The sequence below is a fragment of the Sardina pilchardus genome, chromosome 17 (assembly GCF_963854185.1).
Source record: "Sardina pilchardus chromosome 17, fSarPil1.1, whole genome shotgun sequence".
In the NCBI taxonomy this organism is placed as follows: domain Eukaryota; kingdom Metazoa; phylum Chordata; class Actinopteri; order Clupeiformes; family Clupeidae; genus Sardina; species Sardina pilchardus.
Genome location: NC_085010.1, coordinates 330,368 through 353,174, shown reverse-complemented (window position 1 = coordinate 353,174; position 22,807 = coordinate 330,368). Strand labels below are relative to the sequence as shown.

The 22,807-nt window shown below is 42.8% G+C and overlaps 13 non-coding genes across 13 annotated transcripts; all 13 read right to left on the bottom strand.

The window, feature by feature from the left end:
* Positions 1-1,110: 1,110 nt before the first annotated feature.
* Positions 1,111-1,229, bottom strand: LOC134063145 (5S ribosomal RNA). Its single transcript, XR_009935918.1, has one exon. It is a non-coding gene; the product is annotated as a 5S ribosomal RNA (ribosomal RNA).
* Positions 1,230-2,865: 1,636 nt separating this feature from the next.
* Positions 2,866-2,984, bottom strand: LOC134062720 (5S ribosomal RNA). The gene has a single exon (XR_009935505.1). It is a non-coding gene; the product is annotated as a 5S ribosomal RNA (ribosomal RNA).
* Positions 2,985-4,619: 1,635 nt separating this feature from the next.
* Positions 4,620-4,738, bottom strand: LOC134062709 (5S ribosomal RNA). Its single transcript, XR_009935494.1, has one exon. It is a non-coding gene; the product is annotated as a 5S ribosomal RNA (ribosomal RNA).
* A 1,636-nt stretch (positions 4,739-6,374) lies between these two features.
* On the bottom strand, positions 6,375-6,493 carry LOC134063415 (5S ribosomal RNA). Its single transcript, XR_009936172.1, has one exon. It is a non-coding gene; the product is annotated as a 5S ribosomal RNA (ribosomal RNA).
* A 1,635-nt stretch (positions 6,494-8,128) lies between these two features.
* LOC134063403 (5S ribosomal RNA) lies at positions 8,129-8,247 on the bottom strand. Its single transcript, XR_009936161.1, has one exon. It is a non-coding gene; the product is annotated as a 5S ribosomal RNA (ribosomal RNA).
* Positions 8,248-9,883: 1,636 nt separating this feature from the next.
* LOC134063392 (5S ribosomal RNA) lies at positions 9,884-10,002 on the bottom strand. Its single transcript, XR_009936150.1, has one exon. It is a non-coding gene; the product is annotated as a 5S ribosomal RNA (ribosomal RNA).
* Positions 10,003-11,641: 1,639 nt separating this feature from the next.
* LOC134063207 (5S ribosomal RNA) lies at positions 11,642-11,762 on the bottom strand. Its single transcript, XR_009935978.1, has one exon. It is a non-coding gene; the product is annotated as a 5S ribosomal RNA (ribosomal RNA).
* A 1,636-nt stretch (positions 11,763-13,398) lies between these two features.
* Positions 13,399-13,517, bottom strand: LOC134063380 (5S ribosomal RNA). The gene has a single exon (XR_009936139.1). It is a non-coding gene; the product is annotated as a 5S ribosomal RNA (ribosomal RNA).
* Positions 13,518-15,153: 1,636 nt separating this feature from the next.
* Positions 15,154-15,272, bottom strand: LOC134063369 (5S ribosomal RNA). The gene has a single exon (XR_009936128.1). It is a non-coding gene; the product is annotated as a 5S ribosomal RNA (ribosomal RNA).
* A 1,639-nt stretch (positions 15,273-16,911) lies between these two features.
* On the bottom strand, positions 16,912-17,032 carry LOC134063206 (5S ribosomal RNA). Its single transcript, XR_009935977.1, has one exon. It is a non-coding gene; the product is annotated as a 5S ribosomal RNA (ribosomal RNA).
* Positions 17,033-18,668: 1,636 nt separating this feature from the next.
* Positions 18,669-18,787, bottom strand: LOC134063356 (5S ribosomal RNA). The gene has a single exon (XR_009936116.1). It is a non-coding gene; the product is annotated as a 5S ribosomal RNA (ribosomal RNA).
* A 1,624-nt stretch (positions 18,788-20,411) lies between these two features.
* On the bottom strand, positions 20,412-20,530 carry LOC134063344 (5S ribosomal RNA). Its single transcript, XR_009936105.1, has one exon. It is a non-coding gene; the product is annotated as a 5S ribosomal RNA (ribosomal RNA).
* Positions 20,531-22,168: 1,638 nt separating this feature from the next.
* Positions 22,169-22,289, bottom strand: LOC134063205 (5S ribosomal RNA). The gene has a single exon (XR_009935976.1). It is a non-coding gene; the product is annotated as a 5S ribosomal RNA (ribosomal RNA).
* Positions 22,290-22,807: the final 518 nt, after the last annotated feature.

Sequence of the window (22,807 nt, the reverse complement as noted above, 5' to 3'; positions counted from 1 at the left end):
ATGGGATATAAAAAATAAAATAAAAAATCCTTTTTTTAAGCGGAGCGAAAACACAGGGGATGTTTCATTGGAGAGAACAGCCCTAATTTACAATTCATGAAATATAAGCTTCGTTTTAGAAACGTAGCCTCTCAATGAAAACAACGTACACATACCGGTCGGGATGCAGACGCTCCGAGTTGGGTCTCTGGCCAGTTAGGATTGCGCCTTCAGGTCATGTGTTGTGAAGAGGGTTGTTTCATGGATCCGCTTTGCTTCAACTTCGCCACGGAGAAAGTAAAAACAACTGCTCCAACTGCAGTTCTCTACTGGTGTGCTAGAGTCACTGGCAGCCAATGATCCATACATGTCCACAAATGTACACTAACGACGGAAAGCGTGGCGCTCCCTCCGGCGACGGAGACGTGAATGAGCGCTTCTCCTTAGCGCACGGTTTATATAGGCCTTATACGTAATAGTAGACACACGTCAATCGAATGCTGCATCTAATACGACAACATAGGCTATGTAGTAGCAACTGCTGTCAAGCAAAACTTCATGAAGCACGCTGATATTAGCTTTTCAAATATCAATTCGCTGTGCGTAAAAACAGGAACTTTGGTCACTCGCTCTACTCGGACATCCTGAAACGAGTAACCTACAGTTGTTCAGGAAAACACCACAATATCTGGGATGTCGACAGCCATGCAGACTGTAGGCTATTATCCATACTCAGGCAGTGTTGAAAAAATGACTTTGCAGCTCTTGGGCGAATGAACACAGCGAGACCGGGAATTGTACAAAACGGTGAAAACTAAAGGGACATAGAAAACAAAGCTGTCACCCCCAAAAAATAAGCTAAACATTCCAGATGAAAACAAGCACTAAAACTCCCCCAATCCGCCAACTGTTGACAGTCAACTCGTGCAATTTTGTTCGACCTGTTGCTGGCTTAGCCTATATGTCCTACCTATGCATTTAGTTATTTATTTATTTATTTATTTATTTATTTTGCTTTCAAACGGAGGAAGCAAATATTCAAAGGGGTTGGAACATCTACGTACTAGGGAGCAGGCACGCAGAGACAGACAGCCTGAAAAAAAAAAAGTTGCACTGGCTGATGGAGAGAAAAGCTTACGGCACCTGGTATTCCCAGGCGGTCTCCCATCCAAGTACTAACCAGGCCCGACGCTGCTTAGCTTCCGAGATCGGACGAGATCGGGAGTGTTCAGCGTGGTATGGCCGTAAGCGAAAGCAACCGGCCAAAGTAACCTACTTAAAGCTCCCCAACCCGGGTAGGAGACGCGTGTGTTGTGAAAGGTGAGGTACGCTACAGTATGTGTTCATGAAAACAAGGGCGCATTTTCCGCGTGGAGTTCAACTTTGAAAGTGAAGAATACAACAAATGGCATTTAAAACTTGGTAACATTTCCAATAACTGTTCCTTCTTTATCCTAAAAACGAAGGGTACTGACAGAAGAGTTTGGTTAGGCAAGTGCATATACTTTACTCACAGTTCAACACACATAGGGCAGCTTTATCTCTGATTAAAACGCTCACAGATTTGTTTAGAAGCTAAAGAAATTGTAATGGTGACATAGCATGGCAAAAACCACTTGGTGTACACCATTTGAAACTACCACAAGTAAATTAGAAAACGTCACTGGAGTAAAAAAAAAAAAAAAAGCTCAGCTTTTCAAACAAAGATGATACTCAAAGCTAAGGAGAGAAATCAGTGTCTGGCCATGCATGAGAATATAAAACCACTAAGTATTTGATGGGATATAAAAAATAAAATAAAAAATCCTTTTTTTAAGCGGAGCGAAAACACAGGGGATGTTTCATTGGAGAGAACAGCCCTAATTTACAATTCATGAAATATAAGCTTCGTTTTAGAAACGTAGCCTCTCAATGAAAACAACGTACACATACCGGTCGGGATGCAGACGCTCCGAGTTGGGTCTCTGGCCAGTTAGGATTGCGCCTTCAGGTCATGTGTTGTGAAGAGGGTTGTTTCATGGATCCGCTTTGCTTCAACTTCGCCACGGAGAAAGTAAAAACAACTGCTCCAACTGCAGTTCTCTACTGGTGTGCTAGAGTCACTGGCAGCCAATGATCCATACATGTCCACAAATGTACACTAACGACGGAAAGCGTGGTGCTCCCTCCGGCGACGGAGACGTGAATGAGCGCTTCTCCTTAGCGCACGGTTTATATAGGCCTTATACGTAATAGTAGACACACGTCAATCGAATGCTGCATCTAATACGACAACATAGGCTATGTAGTAGCAACTGCTGTCAAGCAAAACTTCATGAAGCACGCTGATATTAGCTTTTCAAATATCAATTCGCTGTGCGTAAAAACAGGAACTTTGGTCACTCGCTCTACTCGGACATCCTGAAACGAGTAACCTACAGTTGTTCAGGAAAACACCACAATATCTGGGATGTCGACAGCCATGCAGACTGTAGGCTATTATCCATACTCAGGCAGTGTTGAAAAAATGACTTTGCAGCTCTTGGGCGAATGAACACAGCGAGACCGGGAATTGTACAAAACGGTGAAAACTAAAGGGACATAGAAAACAAAGCTGTCACCCCCAAAAAATAAGCTAAACATTCCAGATGAAAACAAGCACTAAAACTCCCCCAATCCGACAACTGTTGACAGTCAACTCGTGCAATTTTGTTCGACCTGTTGCTGGCTTAGCCTATATTTCCTACATATGCATTTAGTTATTTATTTATTTATTTTTTATTTATTTAGCTTTCAAACGGAGGAAGCAAATATTCAAAGGGGTTGGAACATCTACGTACTAGGGAGCAGGCACGCACAGACAGACAGCCTGAAAAAAAAAAAGTTGCACTGGCTGATGGAGAGAAAAGCTTACGGCACCTGGTATTCCCAGGCGGTCTCCCATCCAAGTACTAACCAGGCCCGACGCTGCTTAGCTTCCGAGATCGGACGAGATCGGGCGTGTTCAGCGTGGTATGGCCGTAAGCGAAAGCAACCGGCCAAAGTAACCTACTTAAAGCTCCCCAACCCGGGTTGGAGACGCGTGTGTTGTGAAAGGTGAGGTACGCTACAGTATGTGTTCATGAAAACAAGGGCGCATTTTCCGCGTGGAGTTCAACTTTGAAAGTGAAGAATACAACAAATGGCATTTAAAACTTGGTAACATTTCCAATAACTGTTCCTTCTTTATCCTAAAAACGAAGGGTACTGACAGAAGAGTTTGGTTAGGCAAGTGCATATACTTTACTCACAGTTCAACACACATAGGGCAGCTTTATCTCTGATTAAAACGCTCACAGATTTGTTTAGAAGCTAAAGAAATTGTAATGGTGACATAGCATGGCAAAAACCACTTGGTGTACACCATTTGAAACTACCACAAGTAAATTAGAAAACGTCACTGGAGTAAAAAAAAAAAAAAAAGCTCAGCTTTTCAAACAAAGATGATACTCAAAGCTAAGGAGAGAAATCAGTGTCTGGCCATGCATGAGAATATAAAACCACTAAGTATTTGATGGGATATAAAAAAGAAAAAAAAAATCCTTTTTTTAAGCGGAGCGAAAACACAGGGGATGTTTCATTGGAGAGAACAACCCTAATTTACAATTCATGAAATATAAGCTTCGTTTTAGAAACGTAGCCTCTCAATGAAAACAACGTACACATACCGGTCGGGATGCAGACGCTCCGAGTTGGGTCTCTGGCCAGTTAGGATTGCGCCTTCAGGTCATGTGTTGTGAAGAGGGTTGTTTCATGGATCCGCTTTGCTTCAACTTCGCCACGGAGAAAGTAAAAACAACTGCTCCAACTGCAGTTCTCTACTGGTGTGCTAGAGTCACTGGCAGCCAATGATCCATACATGTCCACAAATGTACACTAACGACGGAAAGCGTGGCGCTCCCTCCGGCGACGGAGACGTGAATGAGCGCTTCTCCTTAGCGCACGGTTTATATAGGCCTTATACGTAATAGTAGACACACGTCAATCGAATGCTGCATCTAATACGACAACATAGGCTATGTAGTAGCAACTGCTGTCAAGCAAAACTTCATGAAGCACGCTGATATTAGCTTTTCAAATATCAATTCGCTGTGCGTAAAAACAGGAACTTTGGTCACTCGCTCTACTCGGACATCCTGAAACGAGTAACCTACAGTTGTTCAGGAAAACACCACAATATCTGGGATGTCGACAGCCATGCAGACTGTAGGCTATTATCCATACTCAGGCAGTGTTGAAAAAATGACTTTGCAGCTCTTGGGCGAATGAACACAGCGAGACCGGGAATTGTACAAAACGGTGAAAACTAAAGGGACATAGAAAACAAAGCTGTCACCCCCAAAAAATAAGCTAAACATTCCAGATGAAAACAAGCACTAAAACTCCCCCAATCCGACAACTGTTGACAGTCAACTCGTGCAATTTTGTTCGACCTGTTGCTGGCTTAGCCTATATTTCCTACATATGCATTTAGTTATTTATTTATTTATTTTTTATTTATTTAGCTTTCAAACGGAGGAAGCAAATATTCAAAGGGGTTGGAACATCTACGTACTAGGGAGCAGGCACGCACAGACAGACAGCCTGAAAAAAAAAAAGTTGCACTGGCTGATGGAGAGAAAAGCTTACGGCACCTGGTATTCCCAGGCGGTCTCCCATCCAAGTACTAACCAGGCCCGACGCTGCTTAGCTTCCGAGATCGGACGAGATCGGGCGTGTTCAGCGTGGTATGGCCGTAAGCGAAAGCAACCGGCCAAAGTAACCTACTTAAAGCTCCCCAACCCGGGTTGGAGACGCGTGTGTTGTGAAAGGTGAGGTACGCTACAGTATGTGTTCATGAAAACAAGGGCGCATTTTCCGCGTGGAGTTCAACTTTGAAAGTGAAGAATACAACAAATGGCATTTAAAACTTGGTAACATTTCCAATAACTGTTCCTTCTTTATCCTAAAAACGAAGGGTACTGACAGAAGAGTTTGGTTAGGCAAGTGCATATACTTTACTCACAGTTCAACACACATAGGGCAGCTTTATCTCTGATTAAAACGCTCACAGATTTGTTTAGAAGCTAAAGAAATTGTAATGGTGACATAGCATGGCAAAAACCACTTGGTGTACACCATTTGAAACTACCACAAGTAAATTAGAAAACGTCACTGGAGTAAAAAAAAAAAAATAAGCTCAGCTTTTCAAACAAAGATGATACTCAAAGCTAAGGAGAGAAATCAGTGTCTGGCCATGCATGAGAATATAAAACCACTAAGTATTTGATGGGATATAAAAAATAAAATAAAAAATCCTTTTTTTAAGCGGAGCGAAAACACAGGGGATGTTTCATTGGAGAGAACAGCCCTAATTTACAATTCATGAAATATAAGCTTCGTTTTAGAAACGTAGCCTCTCAATGAAAACAACGTACACATACCGGTCGGGATGCAGACGCTCCGAGTTGGGTCTCTGGCCAGTTAGGATTGCGCCTTCAGGTCATGTGTTGTGAAGAGGGTTGTTTCATGGATCCGCTTTGCTTCAACTTCGCCACGGAGAAAGTAAAAACAACTGCTCCAACTGCAGTTCTCTACTGGTGTGCTAGAGTCACTGGCAGCCAATGATCCATACATGTCCACAAATGTACACTAACGACGGAAAGCGTGGTGCTCCCTCCGGCGACGGAGACGTGAATGAGCGCTTCTCCTTAGCGCACGGTTTATATAGGCCTTATACGTAATAGTAGACACACGTCAATCGAATGCTGCATCTAATACGACAACATAGGCTATGTAGTAGCAACTGCTGTCAAGCAAAACTTCATGAAGCACGCTGATATTAGCTTTTCAAATATCAATTCGCTGTGCGTAAAAACAGGAACTTTGGTCACTCGCTCTACTCGGACATCCTGAAACGAGTAACCTACAGTTGTTCAGGAAAACACCACAATATCTGGGATGTCGACAGCCATGCAGACTGTAGGCTATTATCCATACTCAGGCAGTGTTGAAAAAATGACTTTGCAGCTCTTGGGCGAATGAACACAGCGAGACCGGGAATTGTACAAAACGGTGAAAACTAAAGGGACATAGAAAACAAAGCTGTCACCCCCAAAAAATAAGCTAAACATTCCAGATGAAAACAAGCACTAAAACTCCCCCAATCCGACAACTGTTGACAGTCAACTCGTGCAATTTTGTTCGACCTGTTGCTGGCTTAGCCTATATTTCCTACATATGCATTTAGTTATTTATTTATTTATTTTTTATTTATTTAGCTTTCAAACGGAGGAAGCAAATATTCAAAGGGGTTGGAACATCTACGTACTAGGGAGCAGGCACGCACAGACAGACAGCCTGAAAAAAAAAAAGTTGCACTGGCTGATGGAGAGAAAAGCTTACGGCACCTGGTATTCCCAGGCGGTCTCCCATCCAAGTACTAACCAGGCCCGACGCTGCTTAGCTTCCGAGATCGGACGAGATCGGGCGTGTTCAGCGTGGTATGGCCGTAAGCGAAAGCAACCGGCCAAAGTAACCTACTTAAAGCTCCCCAACCCGGGTTGGAGACGCGTGTGTTGTGAAAGGTGAGGTACGCTACAGTATGTGTTCATGAAAACAAGGGCGCATTTTCCGCGTGGAGTTCAACTTTGAAAGTGAAGAATACAACAAATGGCATTTAAAACTTGGTAACATTTCCAATAACTGTTCCTTCTTTATCCTAAAAACGAAGGGTACTGACAGAAGAGTTTGGTTAGGCAAGTGCATATACTTTACTCACAGTTCAACACACATAGGGCAGCTTTATCTCTGATTAAAACGCTCACAGATTTGTTTAGAAGCTAAAGAAATTGTAATGGTGACATAGCATGGCAAAAACCACTTGGTGTACACCATTTGAAACTACCACAAGTAAATTAGAAAACGTCACTGGAGTAAAAAAAAAAAAAAAAGCTCAGCTTTTCAAACAAAGATGATACTCAAAGCTAAGGAGAGAAATCAGTGTCTGGCCATGCATGAGAATATAAAACCACTAAGTATTTGATGGGATATAAAAAAGAAAAAAAAAATCCTTTTTTTAAGCGGAGCGAAAACACAGGGGATGTTTCATTGGAGAGAACAACCCTAATTTACAATTCATGAAATATAAGCTTCGTTTTAGAAACGTAGCCTCTCAATGAAAACAACGTACACATACCGGTCGGGATGCAGACGCTCCGAGTTGGGTCTCTGGCCAGTTAGGATTGCGCCTTCAGGTCATGTGTTGTGAAGAGGGTTGTTTCATGGATCCGCTTTGCTTCAACTTCGCCACGGAGAAAGTAAAAACAACTGCTCCAACTGCAGTTCTCTACTGGTGTGCTAGAGTCACTGGCAGCCAATGATCCATACATGTCCACAAATGTACACTAACGACGGAAAGCGTGGCGCTCCCTCCGGCGACGGAGACGTGAATGAGCGCTTCTCCTTAGCGCACGGTTTATATAGGCCTTATACGTAATAGTAGACACACGTCAATCGAATGCTGCATCTAATACGACAACATAGGCTATGTAGTAGCAACTGCTGTCAAGCAAAACTTCATGAAGCACGCTGATATTAGCTTTTCAAATATCAATTCGCTGTGCGTAAAAACAGGAACTTTGGTCACTCGCTCTACTCGGACATCCTGAAACGAGTAACCTACAGTTGTTCAGGAAAACACCACAATATCTGGGATGTCGACAGCCATGCAGACTGTAGGCTATTATCCATACTCAGGCAGTGTTGAAAAAATGACTTTGCAGCTCTTGGGCGAATGAACACAGCGAGACCGGGAATTGTACAAAACGGTGAAAACTAAAGGGACATAGAAAACAAAGCTGTCACCCCCAAAAAATAAGCTAAACATTCCAGATGAAAACAAGCACTAAAACTCCCCCAATCCGACAACTGTTGACAGTCAACTCGTGCAATTTTGTTCGACCTGTTGCTGGCTTAGCCTATATTTCCTACATATGCATTTAGTTATTTATTTATTTATTTTTTATTTATTTAGCTTTCAAACGGAGGAAGCAAATATTCAAAGGGGTTGGAACATCTACGTACTAGGGAGCAGGCACGCACAGACAGACAGCCTGAAAAAAAAAAAGTTGCACTGGCTGATGGAGAGAAAAGCTTACGGCACCTGGTATTCCCAGGCGGTCTCCCATCCAAGTACTAACCAGGCCCGACGCTGCTTAGCTTCCGAGATCGGACGAGATCGGGCGTGTTCAGCGTGGTATGGCCGTAAGCGAAAGCAACCGGCCAAAGTAACCTACTTAAAGCTCCCCAACCCGGGTTGGAGACGCGTGTGTTGTGAAAGGTGAGGTACGCTACAGTATGTGTTCATGAAAACAAGGGCGCATTTTCCGCGTGGAGTTCAACTTTGAAAGTGAAGAATACAACAAATGGCATTTAAAACTTGGTAACATTTCCAATAACTGTTCCTTCTTTATCCTAAAAACGAAGGGTACTGACAGAAGAGTTTGGTTAGGCAAGTGCATATACTTTACTCACAGTTCAACACACATAGGGCAGCTTTATCTCTGATTAAAACGCTCACAGATTTGTTTAGAAGCTAAAGAAATTGTAATGGTGACATAGCATGGCAAAAACCACTTGGTGTACACCATTTGAAACTACCACAAGTAAATTAGAAAACGTCACTGGAGTAAAAAAAAAAAAAAAAGCTCAGCTTTTCAAACAAAGATGATACTCAAAGCTAAGGAGAGAAATCAGTGTCTGGCCATGCATGAGAATATAAAACCACTAAGTATTTGATGGGATATAAAAAAGAAAAAAAAAATCCTTTTTTTAAGCGGAGCGAAAACACAGGGGATGTTTCATTGGAGAGAACAACCCTAATTTACAATTCATGAAATATAAGCTTCGTTTTAGAAACGTAGCCTCTCAATGAAAACAACGTACACATACCGGTCGGGATGCAGACGCTCCGAGTTGGGTCTCTGGCCAGTTAGGATTGCGCCTTCAGGTCATGTGTTGTGAAGAGGGTTGTTTCATGGATCCGCTTTGCTTCAACTTCGCCACGGAGAAAGTAAAAACAACTGCTCCAACTGCAGTTCTCTACTGGTGTGCTAGAGTCACTGGCAGCCAATGATCCATACATGTCCACAAATGTACACTAACGACGGAAAGCGTGGCGCTCCCTCCGGCGACGGAGACGTGAATGAGCGCTTCTCCTTAGCGCACGGTTTATATAGGCCTTATACGTAATAGTAGACACACGTCAATCGAATGCTGCATCTAATACGACAACATAGGCTATGTAGTAGCAACTGCTGTCAAGCAAAACTTCATGAAGCACGCTGATATTAGCTTTTCAAATATCAATTCGCTGTGCGTAAAAACAGGAACTTTGGTCACTCGCTCTACTCGGACATCCTGAAACGAGTAACCTACAGTTGTTCAGGAAAACACCACAATATCTGGGATGTCGACAGCCATGCAGACTGTAGGCTATTATCCATACTCAGGCAGTGTTGAAAAAATGACTTTGCAGCTCTTGGGCGAATGAACACAGCGAGACCGGGAATTGTACAAAACGGTGAAAACTAAAGGGACATAGAAAACAAAGCTGTCACCCCCAAAAAATAAGCTAAACATTCCAGATGAAAACAAGCACTAAAACTCCCCCAATCCGCCAACTGTTGACAGTCAACTCGTGCAATTTTGTTCGACCTGTTGCTGGCTTAGCCTATATTTCCTACCTATGCATTTATTTATTTATTTATTTATTTATTTATTTATTTTGCTTTCAAACGGAGGAAGCAAATATTCAAAGGGGTTGGAACATCTACGTACTAGGGAGCAGGCACGCACAGACAGACAGCCTGAAAAAAAAAAAGTTGCACTGGCTGATGGAGAGAAAAGCTTACGGCACCTGGTATTCCCAGGCGGTCTCCCATCCAAGTACTAACCAGGCCCGACGCTGCTTAGCTTCCGAGATCGGACGAGATCGGGCGTGTTCAGCGTGGTATGGCCGTAAGCGAAAGCAACCGGCCAAAGTAACCTACTTAAAGCTCCCCAACCCGGGTTGGAGACGCGTGTGTTGTGAAAGGTGAGGTACGCTACAGTATGTGTTCATGAAAACAAGGGCGCATTTTCCGCGTGGAGTTCAACTTTGAAAGTGAAGAATACAACAAATGGCATTTAAAACTTGGTAACATTTCCAATAACTGTTCCTTCTTTATCCTAAAAACGAAGGGTACTGACAGAAGAGTTTGGTTAGGCAAGTGCATATACTTTACTCACAGTTCAACACACATAGGGCAGCTTTATCTCTGATTAAAACGCTCACAGATTTGTTTAGAAGCTAAAGAAATTGTAATGGTGACATAGCATGGCAAAAACCACTTGGTGTACACCATTTGAAACTACCACAAGTAAATTAGAAAACGTCAATGGAGTAAAAAAAAAAAAAAAAAGCTCAGCTTTTCAAACAAAGATGATACTCAAAGCTAAGGAGAGAAATCAGTGTCTGGCCATGCATGAGAATATAAAACCACTAAGTATTTGATGGGATATAAAAAATAAAATAAAAAATCCTTTTTTTAAGCGGAGCGAAAACACAGGGGATGTTTCATTGGAGAGAACAGCCCTAATTTACAATTCATGAAATATAAGCTTCGTTTTAGAAACGTAGCCTCTCAATGAAAACAACGTACACATACCGGTCGGGATGCAGACGCTCCGAGTTGGGTCTCTGGCCAGTTAGGATTGCGCCTTCAGGTCATGTGTTGTGAAGAGGGTTGTTTCATGGATCCGCTTTGCTTCAACTTCGCCACGGAGAAAGTAAAAACAACTGCTCCAACTGCAGTTCTCTACTGGTGTGCTAGAGTCACTGGCAGCCAATGATCCATACATGTCCACAAATGTACACTAACGACGGAAAGCGTGGCACTCCCTCCGGCGACGGAGACGTGAATGAGCGCTTCTCCTTAGCGCACGGTTTATATAGGCCTTATACGTAATAGTAGACACACGTCAATCGAATGCTGCATCTAATACGACAACATAGGCTATGTAGTAGCAACTGCTGTCAAGCAAAACTTCATGAAGCACGCTGATATTAGCTTTTCAAATATCAATTCGCTGTGCGTAAAAACAGGAACTTTGGTCACTCGCTCTACTCGGACATCCTGAAACGAGTAACCTACAGTTGTTCAGGAAAACACCACAATATCTGGGATGTCGACAGCCATGCAGACTGTAGGCTATTATCCATACTCAGGCAGTGTTGAAAAAATGACTTTGCAGCTCTTGGGCGAATGAACACAGCGAGACCGGGAATTGTACAAAACGGTGAAAACTAAAGGGACATAGAAAACAAAGCTGTCACCCCCAAAAAATAAGCTAAACATTCCAGATGAAAACAAGCACTAAAACTCCCCCAATCCGCCAACTGTTGACAGTCAACTCGTGCAATTTTGTTCGACCTGTTGCTGGCTTAGCCTATATTTCCTACCTATGCATTTAGTTATTTATTTATTTATTTATTTATTTATTTTGCTTTCAAACGGAGGAAGCAAATATTCAAAGGGGTTGGAACATCTACGTACTAGGGAGCAGGCACGCAGAGACAGACAGCCTGAAAAAAAAAAAAGTTGCACTGGCTGATGGAGAGAAAAGCTTACGGCACCTGGTATTCCCAGGCGGTCTCCCATCCAAGTATACTAACCAGGCCCGACGCTGCTTAGCTTCCGAGATCGGAGGAGATCGGGCGTGTTCAGCGTGGTATGGCCGTAAGCGAAAGCAACCGGCCAAAGTAACCTACTTAAAGCTCCCCAACCCGGGTTGGAGACGCGTGTGTTGTGAAAGGTGAGGTACGCTACAGTATGTGTTCATGAAAACAAGGGCGCATTTTCCGCGTGGAGTTCAACTTTGAAAGTGAAGAATACAACAAATGGCATTTAAAACTTGGTAACATTTCCAATAACTGTTCCTTCTTTATCCTAAAAACGAAGGGTACTGACAGAAGAGTTTGGTTAGGCAAGTGCATATACTTTACTCACAGTTCAACACACATAGGGCAGCTTTATCTCTGATTAAAACGCTCACAGATTTGTTTAGAAGCTAAAGAAATTGTAATGGTGACATAGCATGGCAAAAACCACTTGGTGTACACCATTTGAAACTACCACAAGTAAATTAGAAAACGTCACTGGAGTAAAAAAAAAAAAAAAAGCTCAGCTTTTCAAACAAAGATGATACTCAAAGCTAAGGAGAGAAATCAGTGTCTGGCCATGCATGAGAATATAAAACCACTAAGTATTTGATGGGATATAAAAAATAAAAAATAAATCCTTTTTTTAAGCGGAGCGAAAACACAGGGGATGTTTCATTGGAGAGAACAACCCTAATTTACAATTCATGAAATATAAGCTTCGTTTTAGAAACGTAGCCTCTCAATGAAAACAACGTACACATACCGGTCGGGATGCAGACGCTCCGAGTTGGGTCTCTGGCCAGTTAGGATTGCGCCTTCAGGTCATGTGTTGTGAAGAGGGTTGTTTCATGGATCCGCTTTGCTTCAACTTCGCCACGGAGAAAGTAAAAACAACTGCTCCAACTGCAGTTCTCTACTGGTGTGCTAGAGTCACTGGCAGCCAATGATCCATACATGTCCACAAATGTACACTAACGACGGAAAGCGTGGCGCTCCCTCCGGCGACGGAGACGTGAATGAGCGCTTCTCCTTAGCGCACGGTTTATATAGGCCTTATACGTAATAGTAGACACACGTCAATCGAATGCTGCATCTAATACGACAACATAGGCTATGTAGTAGCAACTGCTGTCAAGCAAAACTTCATGAATCACGCTGATATTAGCTTTTCAAATATCAATTCGCTGTGCGTAAAAACAGGAACTTTGGTCACTCGCTCTACTCGGACATCCTGAAACGAGTAACCTACAGTTGTTCAGGAAAACACCACAATAACTGGGATGTCGACAGCCATGCAGACTGTAGGCTATTATCCATACTCAGGCAGTGTTGAAAAAATGACTTTGCAGCTCTTGGGCGAATGAACACAGCGAGACCGGGAATTGTACAAAACGGTGAAAACTAAAGGGACATAGAAAACAAAGCTGTCACCCCCAAAAAATAAGCTAAACATTCCAGATGAAAACAAGCACTAAAACTCCCCCAATCCGCCAACTGTTGACAGTCAACTCGTGCAATTTTGTTCGACCTGTTGCTGGCTTAGCCTATATTTCCTACCTATGCATTTAGTTATTTATTTATTTATTTATTTATTTATTTTGCTTTCAAACGGAGGAAGCAAATATTCAAAGGGGTTGGAACATCTACGTACTAGGGAGCAGGCACGCACAGACAGACAGCCTGAAAAAAAAAAAGTTGCACTGGCTGATGGAGAGAAAAGCTTACGGCACCTGGTATTCCCAGGCGGTCTCCCATCCAAGTACTAACCAGGCCCGACGCTGCTTAGCTTCCGAGATCGGACGAGATCGGGCGTGTTCAGCGTGGTATGGCCGTAAGCGAAAGCAACCGGCCAAAGTAACCTACTTAAAGCTCCCCAACCCGGGTTGGAGACGCGTGTGTTGTGAAAGGTGAGGTACGCTACAGTATGTGTTCATGAAAACAAGGGCGCATTTTCCGCGTGGAGTTCAACTTTGAAAGTGAAGAATACAACAAATGGCATTTAAAACTTGGTAACATTTCCAATAACTGTTCCTTCTTTATCCTAAAAACGAAGGGTACTGACAGAAGAGTTTGGTTAGGCAAGTGCATATACTTTACTCACAGTTCAACACACATAGGGCAGCTTTATCTCTGATTAAAACGCTCACAGATTTGTTTAGAAGCTAAAGAAATTGTAATGGTGACATAGCATGGCAAAAACCACTTGGTGTACACCATTTGAAACTACCACAAGTAAATTAGAAAACGTCACTGGAGTAAAAAAAAAAAAAAAAGCTCAGCTTTTCAAACAAAGATGATACTCAAAGCTAAGGAGAGAAATCAGTGTCTGGCCATGCATGAGAATATAAAACCACTAAGTATTTGATGGGATATAAAAAAGAAAAAAAAAATCCTTTTTTTAAGCGGAGCGAAAACACAGGGGATGTTTCATTGGAGAGAACAACCCTAATTTACAATTCATGAAATATAAGCTTCGTTTTAGAAACGTAGCCTCTCAATGAAAACAACGTACACATACCGGTCGGGATGCAGACGCTCCGAGTTGGGTCTCTGGCCAGTTAGGATTGCGCCTTCAGGTCATGTGTTGTGAAGAGGGTTGTTTCATGGATCCGCTTTGCTTCAACTTCGCCACGGAGAAAGTAAAAACAACTGCTCCAACTGCAGTTCTCTACTGGTGTGCTAGAGTCACTGGCAGCCAATGATCCATACATGTCCACAAATGTACACTAACGACGGAAAGCGTGGCGCTCCCTCCGGCGACGGAGACGTGAATGAGCGCTTCTCCTTAGCGCACGGTTTATATAGGCCTTATACGTAATAGTAGACACACGTCAATCGAATGCTGCATCTAATACGACAACATAGGCTATGTAGTAGCAGCTGCTGTCAAGCAAAACTTCATGAATCACGCTGATATTAGCTTTTCAAATATCAATTCGCTGTGCGTAAAAACAGGAACTTTGGTCACTCGCTCTACTCGGACATCCTGAAACGAGTAACCTACAGTTGTTCAGGAAAACACCACAATATCTGGGATGTCGACAGCCATGCAGACTGTAGGCTATTATCCATACTCAGGCAGTGTTGAAAAAATGACTTTGCAGCTCTTGGGCGAATGAACACAGCGAGACCGGGAATTGTACAAAACGGTGAAAACTAAAGGGACATAGAAAACAAAGCTGTCACCCCCAAAAAATAAGCTAAACATTCCAGATGAAAACAAGCACTAAAACTCCCCCAATCCGCCAACTGTTGACAGTCAACTCGTGCAATTTTGTTCGACCTGTTGCTGGCTTAGCCTATATTTCCTACCTATGCATTTAGTTATTTATTTATTTATTTATTTATTTATTTTGCTTTCAAACGGAGGAAGCAAATATTCAAAGGGGTTGGAACATCTACGTACTAGGGAGCAGGCACGCACAGACAGACAGCCTGAAAAAAAAAAAGTTGCACTGGCTGATGGAGAGAAAAGCTTACGGCACCTGGTATTCCCAGGCGGTCTCCCATCCAAGTACTAACCAGGCCCGACGCTGCTTAGCTTCCGAGATCGGACGAGATCGGGCGTGTTCAGCGTGGTATGGCCGTAAGCGAAAGCAACCGGCCAAAGTAACCTACTTAAAGCTCCCCAACCCGGGTTGGAGACGCGTGTGTTGTGAAAGGTGAGGTACGCTACAGTATGTGTTCATGAAAACAAGGGCGCATTTTCCGCGTGGAGTTCAACTTTGAAAGTGAAGAATACAACAAATGGCATTTAAAACTTGGTAACATTTCCAATAACTGTTCCTTCTTTATCCTAAAAACGAAGGGTACTGACAGAAGAGTTTGGTTAGGCAAGTGCATATACTTTACTCACAGTTCAACACACATAGGGCAGCTTTATCTCTGATTAAAACGCTCACAGATTTGTTTAGAAGCTAAAGAAATTGTAATGGTGACATAGCATGGCAAAAACCACTTGGTGTACACCATTTGAAACTACCACAAGTACATTAGAAAACGTCAATGGAGTAAAAAAAAAAAAAAAAAGCTCAGCTTTTCAAACAAAGATGATACTCAAAGCTAAGGAGAGAAATCAGTGTCTGGCCATGCATGAGAATATAAAACCACTAAGTATTTGATGGGATATAAAAAATAAAATAAAAAATCCTTTTTTTAAGCGGAGCGAAAACACAGGGGATGTTTCATTGGAGAGAACAGCCCTAATTTACAATTCATGAAATATAAGCTTCGTTTTAGAAACGTAGCCTCTCAATGAAAACAACGTACACATACCGGTCGGGATGCAGACGCTCCGAGTTGGGTCTCTGGCCAGTTAGGATTGCGCCTTCAGGTCATGTGTTGTGAAGAGGGTTGTTTCATGGATCCGCTTTGCTTCAACTTCGCCACGGAGAAAGTAAAAACAACTGCTCCAACTGCAGTTCTCTACTGGTGTGCTAGAGTCACTGGCAGCCAATGATCCATACATGTCCACAAATGTACACTAACGACGGAAAGCGTGGCACTCCCTCCGGCGACGGAGACGTGAATGAGCGCTTCTCCTTAGCGCACGGTTTATATAGGCCTTATACGTAATAGTAGACACACGTCAATCGAATGCTGCATCTAATACGACAACATAGGCTATGTAGTAGCAACTGCTGTCAAGCAAAACTTCATGAAGCACGCTGATATTAGCTTTTCAAATATCAATTCGCTGTGCGTAAAAACAGGAACTTTGGTCACTCGCTCTACTCGGACATCCTGAAACGAGTAACCTACAGTTGTTCAGGAAAACACCACAATATCTGGGATGTCGACAGCCATGCAGACTGTAGGCTATTATCCATACTCAGGCAGTGTTGAAAAAATGACTTTGCAGCTCTTGGGCGAATGAACACAGCGAGACCGGGAATTGTACAAAACGGTGAAAACTAAAGGGACATAGAAAACAAAGCTGTCACCCCCAAAAAATAAGCTAAACATTCCAGATGAAAACAAGCACTAAAACTCCCCCAATCCGCCAACTGTTGACAGTCAACTCGTGCAATTTTGTTCGACCTGTTGCTGGCTTAGCCTATATTTCCTACCTATGCATTTAGTTATTTATTTATTTATTTATTTATTTATTTTGCTTTCAAACGGAGGAAGCAAATATTCAAAGGGGTTGGAACATCTACGTACTAGGGAGCAGGCACGCAGAGACAGACAGCCTGAAAAAAAAAAAAGTTGCACTGGCTGATGGAGAGAAAAGCTTACGGCACCTGGTATTCCCAGGCGGTCTCCCATCCAAGTATACTAACCAGGCCCGACGCTGCTTAGCTTCCGAGATCGGACGAGATCGGGCGTGTTCAGCGTGGTATGGCCGTAAGCGAAAGCAACCGGCCAAAGTAACCTACTTAAAGCTCCCCAACCCGGGTTGGAGACGCGTGTGTTGTGAAAGGTGAGGTACGCTACAGTATGTGTTCATGAAAACAAGGGCGCATTTTCCGCGTGGAGTTCAACTTTGAAAGTGAAGAATACAACAAATGGCATTTAAAACTTGGTAACATTTCCAATAACTGTTCCTTCTTTATCCTAAAAACGAAGGGTACTGACAGAAGAGTTTGGTTAGGCAAGTGCATATACTTTACTCACAGTTCAACACACATAGGGCAGCTTTATCTCTGATTAAAACGCTCACAGATTTGTTTAGAAGCTAAAGAAATTGTAATGGTGACATAGCATGGCAAAAACCACTTGGTGTACACCATTTGAAACTACCACAAGTAAATTAGAAAACGTCACTGGAGTAAAAAAAAAAAAAAAAGCTCAGCTTTTCAAACAAAGATGATACTCAAAGCTAAGGAGAGAAATCAGTGTCTGGCCATGCATGAGAATATAAAACCACTAAGTATTTGATGGGATATAAAAAATAAAAAATAAATCCTTTTTTTAAGCGGAGCGAAAACACAGGGGATGTTTCATTGGAGAGAACAACCCTAATTTACAATTCATGAAATATAAGCTTCGTTTTAGAAACGTAGCCTCTCAATGAAAACAACGTACACATACCGGTCGGGATGCAGACGCTCCGAGTTGGGTCTCTGGCCAGTTAGGATTGCGCCTTCAGGTCATGTGTTGTGAAGAGGGTTGTTTCATGGATCCGCTTTGCTTCAACTTCGCCACGGAGAAAGTAAAAACAACTGCTCCAACTGCAGTTCTCTACTGGTGTGCTAGAGTCACTGGCAGCCAATGATCCATACATGTCCACAAATGTACACTAACGACGGAAAGCGTGGCGCTCCCTCCGGCGACGGAGACGTGAATGAGCGCTTCTCCTTAGCGCACGGTTTATATAGGCCTTATACGTAATAGTAGACACACGTCAATCGAATGCTGCATCTAATACGACAACATAGGCTATGTAGTAGCAACTGCTGTCAAGCAAAACTTCATGAATCACGCTGATATTAGCTTTTCAAATATCAATTCGCTGTGCGTAAAAACAGGAACTTTGGTCACTCGCTCTACTCGGACATCCTGAAACGAGTAACCTACAGTTGTTCAGGAAAACACCACAATATCTGGGATGTCGACAGCCATGCAGACTGTAGGCTATTATCCATACTCAGGCAGTGTTGAAAAAATGACTTTGCAGCTCTTGGGCGAATGAACACAGCGAGACCGGGAATTGTACAAAACGGTGAAAACTAAAGGGACATAGAAAACAAAGCTGTCACCCCCAAAAAATAAGCTAAACATTCCAGATGAAAACAAGCACTAAAACTCCCCCAATCCGCCAACTGTTGACAGTCAACTCGTGCAATTTTGTTCGACCTGTTGCTGGCTTAGCCTATATTTCCTACCTATGCATTTAGTTATTTATTTATTTATTTATTTATTTATTTTGCTTTCAAACGGAGGAAGCAAATATTCAAAGGGGTTGGAACATCTACGTACTAGGGAGCAGGCACGCACAGACAGACAGCCTGAAAAAAAAAAAGTTGCACTGGCTGATGGAGAGAAAAGCTTACGGCACCTGGTATTCCCAGGCGGTCTCCCATCCAAGTACTAACCAGGCCCGACGCTGCTTAGCTTCCGAGATCGGACGAGATCGGGCGTGTTCAGCGTGGTATGGCCGTAAGCGAAAGCAACCGGCCAAAGTAACCTACTTAAAGCTCCCCAACCCGGGTTGGAGACGCGTGTGTTGTGAAAGGTGAGGTACGCTACAGTATGTGTTCATGAAAACAAGGGCGCATTTTCCGCGTGGAGTTCAACTTTGAAAGTGAAGAATACAACAAATGGCATTTAAAACTTGGTAACATTTCCAATAACTGTTCCTTCTTTATCCTAAAAACGAAGGGTACTGACAGAAGAGTTTGGTTAGGCAAGTGCATATACTTTACTCACAGTTCAACACACATAGGGCAGCTTTATCTCTGATTAAAACGCTCACAGATTTGTTTAGAAGCTAAAGAAATTGTAATGGTGACATAGCATGGCAAAAACCACTTGGTGTACACCATTTGAAACTACCACAAGTAAATTAGAAAACGTCACTGGAGTAAAAAAAAAAAAAAAAGCTCAGCTTTTCAAACAAAGATGATACTCAAAGCTAAGGAGAGAAATCAGTGTCTGGCCATGCATGAGAATATAAAACCACTAAGTATTTGATGGGATATAAAAAATAAAAAAAAAATCCTTTTTTTAAGCGGAGCGAAAACACAGGGGATGTTTCATTGGAGAGAACAACCCTAATTTACAATTCATGAAATATAAGCTTCGTTTTAGAAACGTAGCCTCTCAATGAAAACAACGTACACATACCGGTCGGGATGCAGACGCTCCGAGTTGGGTCTCTGGCCAGTTAGGATTGCGCCTTCAGGTCATGTGTTGTGAAGAGGGTTGTTTCATGGATCCGCTTTGCTTCAACTTCGCCACGGAGAAAGTAAAAACAACTGCTCCAACTGCAGTTCTCTACTGGTGTGCTAGAGTCACTGGCAGCCAATGATCCATACATGTCCACAAATGTACACTAACGACGGAAAGCGTGGCGCTCCCTCCGGCGACGGAGACGTGAATGAGCGCTTCTCCTTAGCGCACGGTTTATATAGGCCTTATACGTAATAGTAGACACACGTCAATCGAATGCTGCATCTAATACGACAACATAGGCTATGTAGTAGCAACTGCTGTCAAGCAAAACTTCATGAATCACGCTGATATTAGCTTTTCAAATATCAATTCGCTGTGCGTAAAAACAGGAACTTTGGTCACTCGCTCTACTCGGACATCCTGAAACGAGTAACCTACAGTTGTTCAGGAAAACACCACAATATCTGGGATGTCGACAGCCATGCAGACTGTAGGCTATTATCCATACTCAGGCAGTGTTGAAAAAATGACTTTGCAGCTCTTGGGCGAATGAACACAGCGAGACCGGGAATTGTACAAAACGGTGAAAACTAAAGGGACATAGAAAACAAAGCTGTCACCCCCAAAAAATAAGCTAAACATTCCAGATGAAAACAAGCACTAAAACTCCCCCAATCCGCCAACTGTTGACAGTCAACTCGTGCAATTTTGTTCGACCTGTTGCTGGCTTAGCCTATATTTCCTACCTATGCATTTAGTTATTTATTTATTTATTTTGCTTTCAAACGGAGGAAGCAAATATTCAAAGGGGTTGGAACATCTACGTACTAGGGAGCAGGCACGCACAGACAGACAGCCTGAAAAAAAAAAAGTTGCACTGGCTGATGGAGAGAAAAGCTTACGGCACCTGGTATTCCCAGGCGGTCTCCCATCCAAGTACTAACCAGGCCCGACGCTGCTTAGCTTCCGAGATCGGACGAGATCGGGCGTGTTCAGCGTGGTATGGCCGTAAGCGAAAGCAACCGGCCAAAGTAACCTACTTAAAGCTCCCCAACCCGGGTTGGAGACGCGTGTGTTGTGAAAGGTGAGGTACGCTACAGTATGTGTTCATGAAAACAAGGGCGCATTTTCCGCGTGGAGTTCAACTTTGAAAGTGAAGAATACAACAAATGGCATTTAAAACTTGGTAACATTTCCAATAACTGTTCCTTCTTTATCCTAAAAACGAAGGGTACTGACAGAAGAGTTTGGTTAGGCAAGTGCATATACTTTACTCACAGTTCAACACACATAGGGCAGCTTTATCTCTGATTAAAACGCTCACAGATTTGTTTAGAAGCTAAAGAAATTGTAATGGTGACATAGCATGGCAAAAACCACTTGGTGTACACCATTTGAAACTACCACAAGTAAATTAGAAAACGTCAATGGAGTAAAAAAAAAAAAAAAAAGCTCAGCTTTTCAAACAAAGATGATACTCAAAGCTAAGGAGAGAAATCAGTGTCTGGCCATGCATGAGAATATAAAACCACTAAGTATTTGATGGGATATAAAAAATAAAATAAAAAATCCTTTTTTTAAGCGGAGCGAAAACACAGGGGATGTTTCATTGGAGAGAACAGCCCTAATTTACAATTCATGAAATATAAGCTTCGTTTTAGAAACGTAGCCTCTCAATGAAAACAACGTACACATACCGGTCGGGATGCAGACGATCCGAGTTGGGTCTCTGGCCAGTTAGGATTGCGCCTTCAGGTCATGTGTTGTGAAGAGGGTTGTTTCATGGATCCGCTTTGCTTCAACTTCGCCACGGAGAAAGTAAAAACAACTGCTCCAACTGCAGTTCTCTACTGGTGTGCTAGAGTCACTGGCAGCCAATGATCCATACATGTCCACAAATGTACACTAACGACGGAAAGCGTGGCGCTCCCTCCGGCGACGGAGACGTGAATGAGCGCTTCTCCTTAGCGCACGGTTTATATAGGCCTTATACGTAATAGTAGACACACGTCAATCGAATGCTGCATCTAATACGACAACATAGGCTATGTAGTAGCAACTGCTGTCAAGCAAAACTTCATGAAGCACGCTGATATTAGCTTTTCAAATATCAATTCGCTGTGCGTAAAAACAGGAACTTTGGTCACTCGCTCTACTCGGACATCCTGAAACGAGTAACCTACAGTTGTTCAGGAAAACACCACAATATCTGGGATGTCGACAGCCATGCAGACTGTAGGCTATTATCCATACTCAGGCAGTGTTGAAAAAATGACTTTGCAGCTCTTGGGCGAATGAACACAGCGAGACCGGGAATTGTACAAAACGGTGAAAACTAAAGGGACATAGAAAACAAAGCTGTCACCCCCAAAAAATAAGCTAAACATTCCAGATGAAAACAAGCACTAAAACTCCCCCAATCCGCCAACTGTTGACAGTCAACTCGTGCAATTTTGTTCGACCTGTTGCTGGCTTAGCCTATATTTCCTACCTATGCATTTAGTTATTTATTTATTTATTTATTTATTTATTTTGCTTTCAAACGGAGGAAGCAAATATTCAAAGGGGTTGGAACATCTACGTACTAGGGAGCAGGCACGCAGAGACAGACAGCCTGAAAAAAAAAAAGTTGCACTGGCTGATGGAGAGAAAAGCTTACGGCACCTGGTATTCCCAGGCGGTCTCCCATCCAAGTATACTAACCAGGCCCGACGCTGCTTAGCTTCCGAGATCGGACGAGATCGGGCGTGTTCAGCGTGGTATGGCCGTAAGCGAAAGCAACCGGCCAAAGTAACCTACTTAAAGCTCCCCAACCCGGGTTGGAGACGCGTGTGTTGTGAAAGGTGAGGTACGCTACAGTATGTGTTCATGAAAACAAGGGCGCATTTTCCGCGTGGAGTTCAACTTTGAAAGTGAAGAATACAACAAATGGCATTTAAAACTTGGTAACATTTCCAATAACTGTTCCTTCTTTATCCTAAAAACGAAGGGTACTGACAGAAGAGTTTGGTTAGGCAAGTGCATATACTTTACTCACAGTTCAACACACATAGGGCAGCTTTATCTCTGATTAAAACGCTCACAGATTTGTTTAGAAGCTAAAGAAATTGTAATGGTGACATAGCATGGCAAAAACCACTTGGTGTACACCATTTGAAACTACCACAAGTAAATTAGAAAACGTCACTGGAGTAAAAAAAAAAAAAAAAGCTCAGCTTTTCAAACAAAGATGATACTCAAAGCTAAGGAGAGAAATCAGTGTCTGGCCATGCATGAGAATATAAAACCACT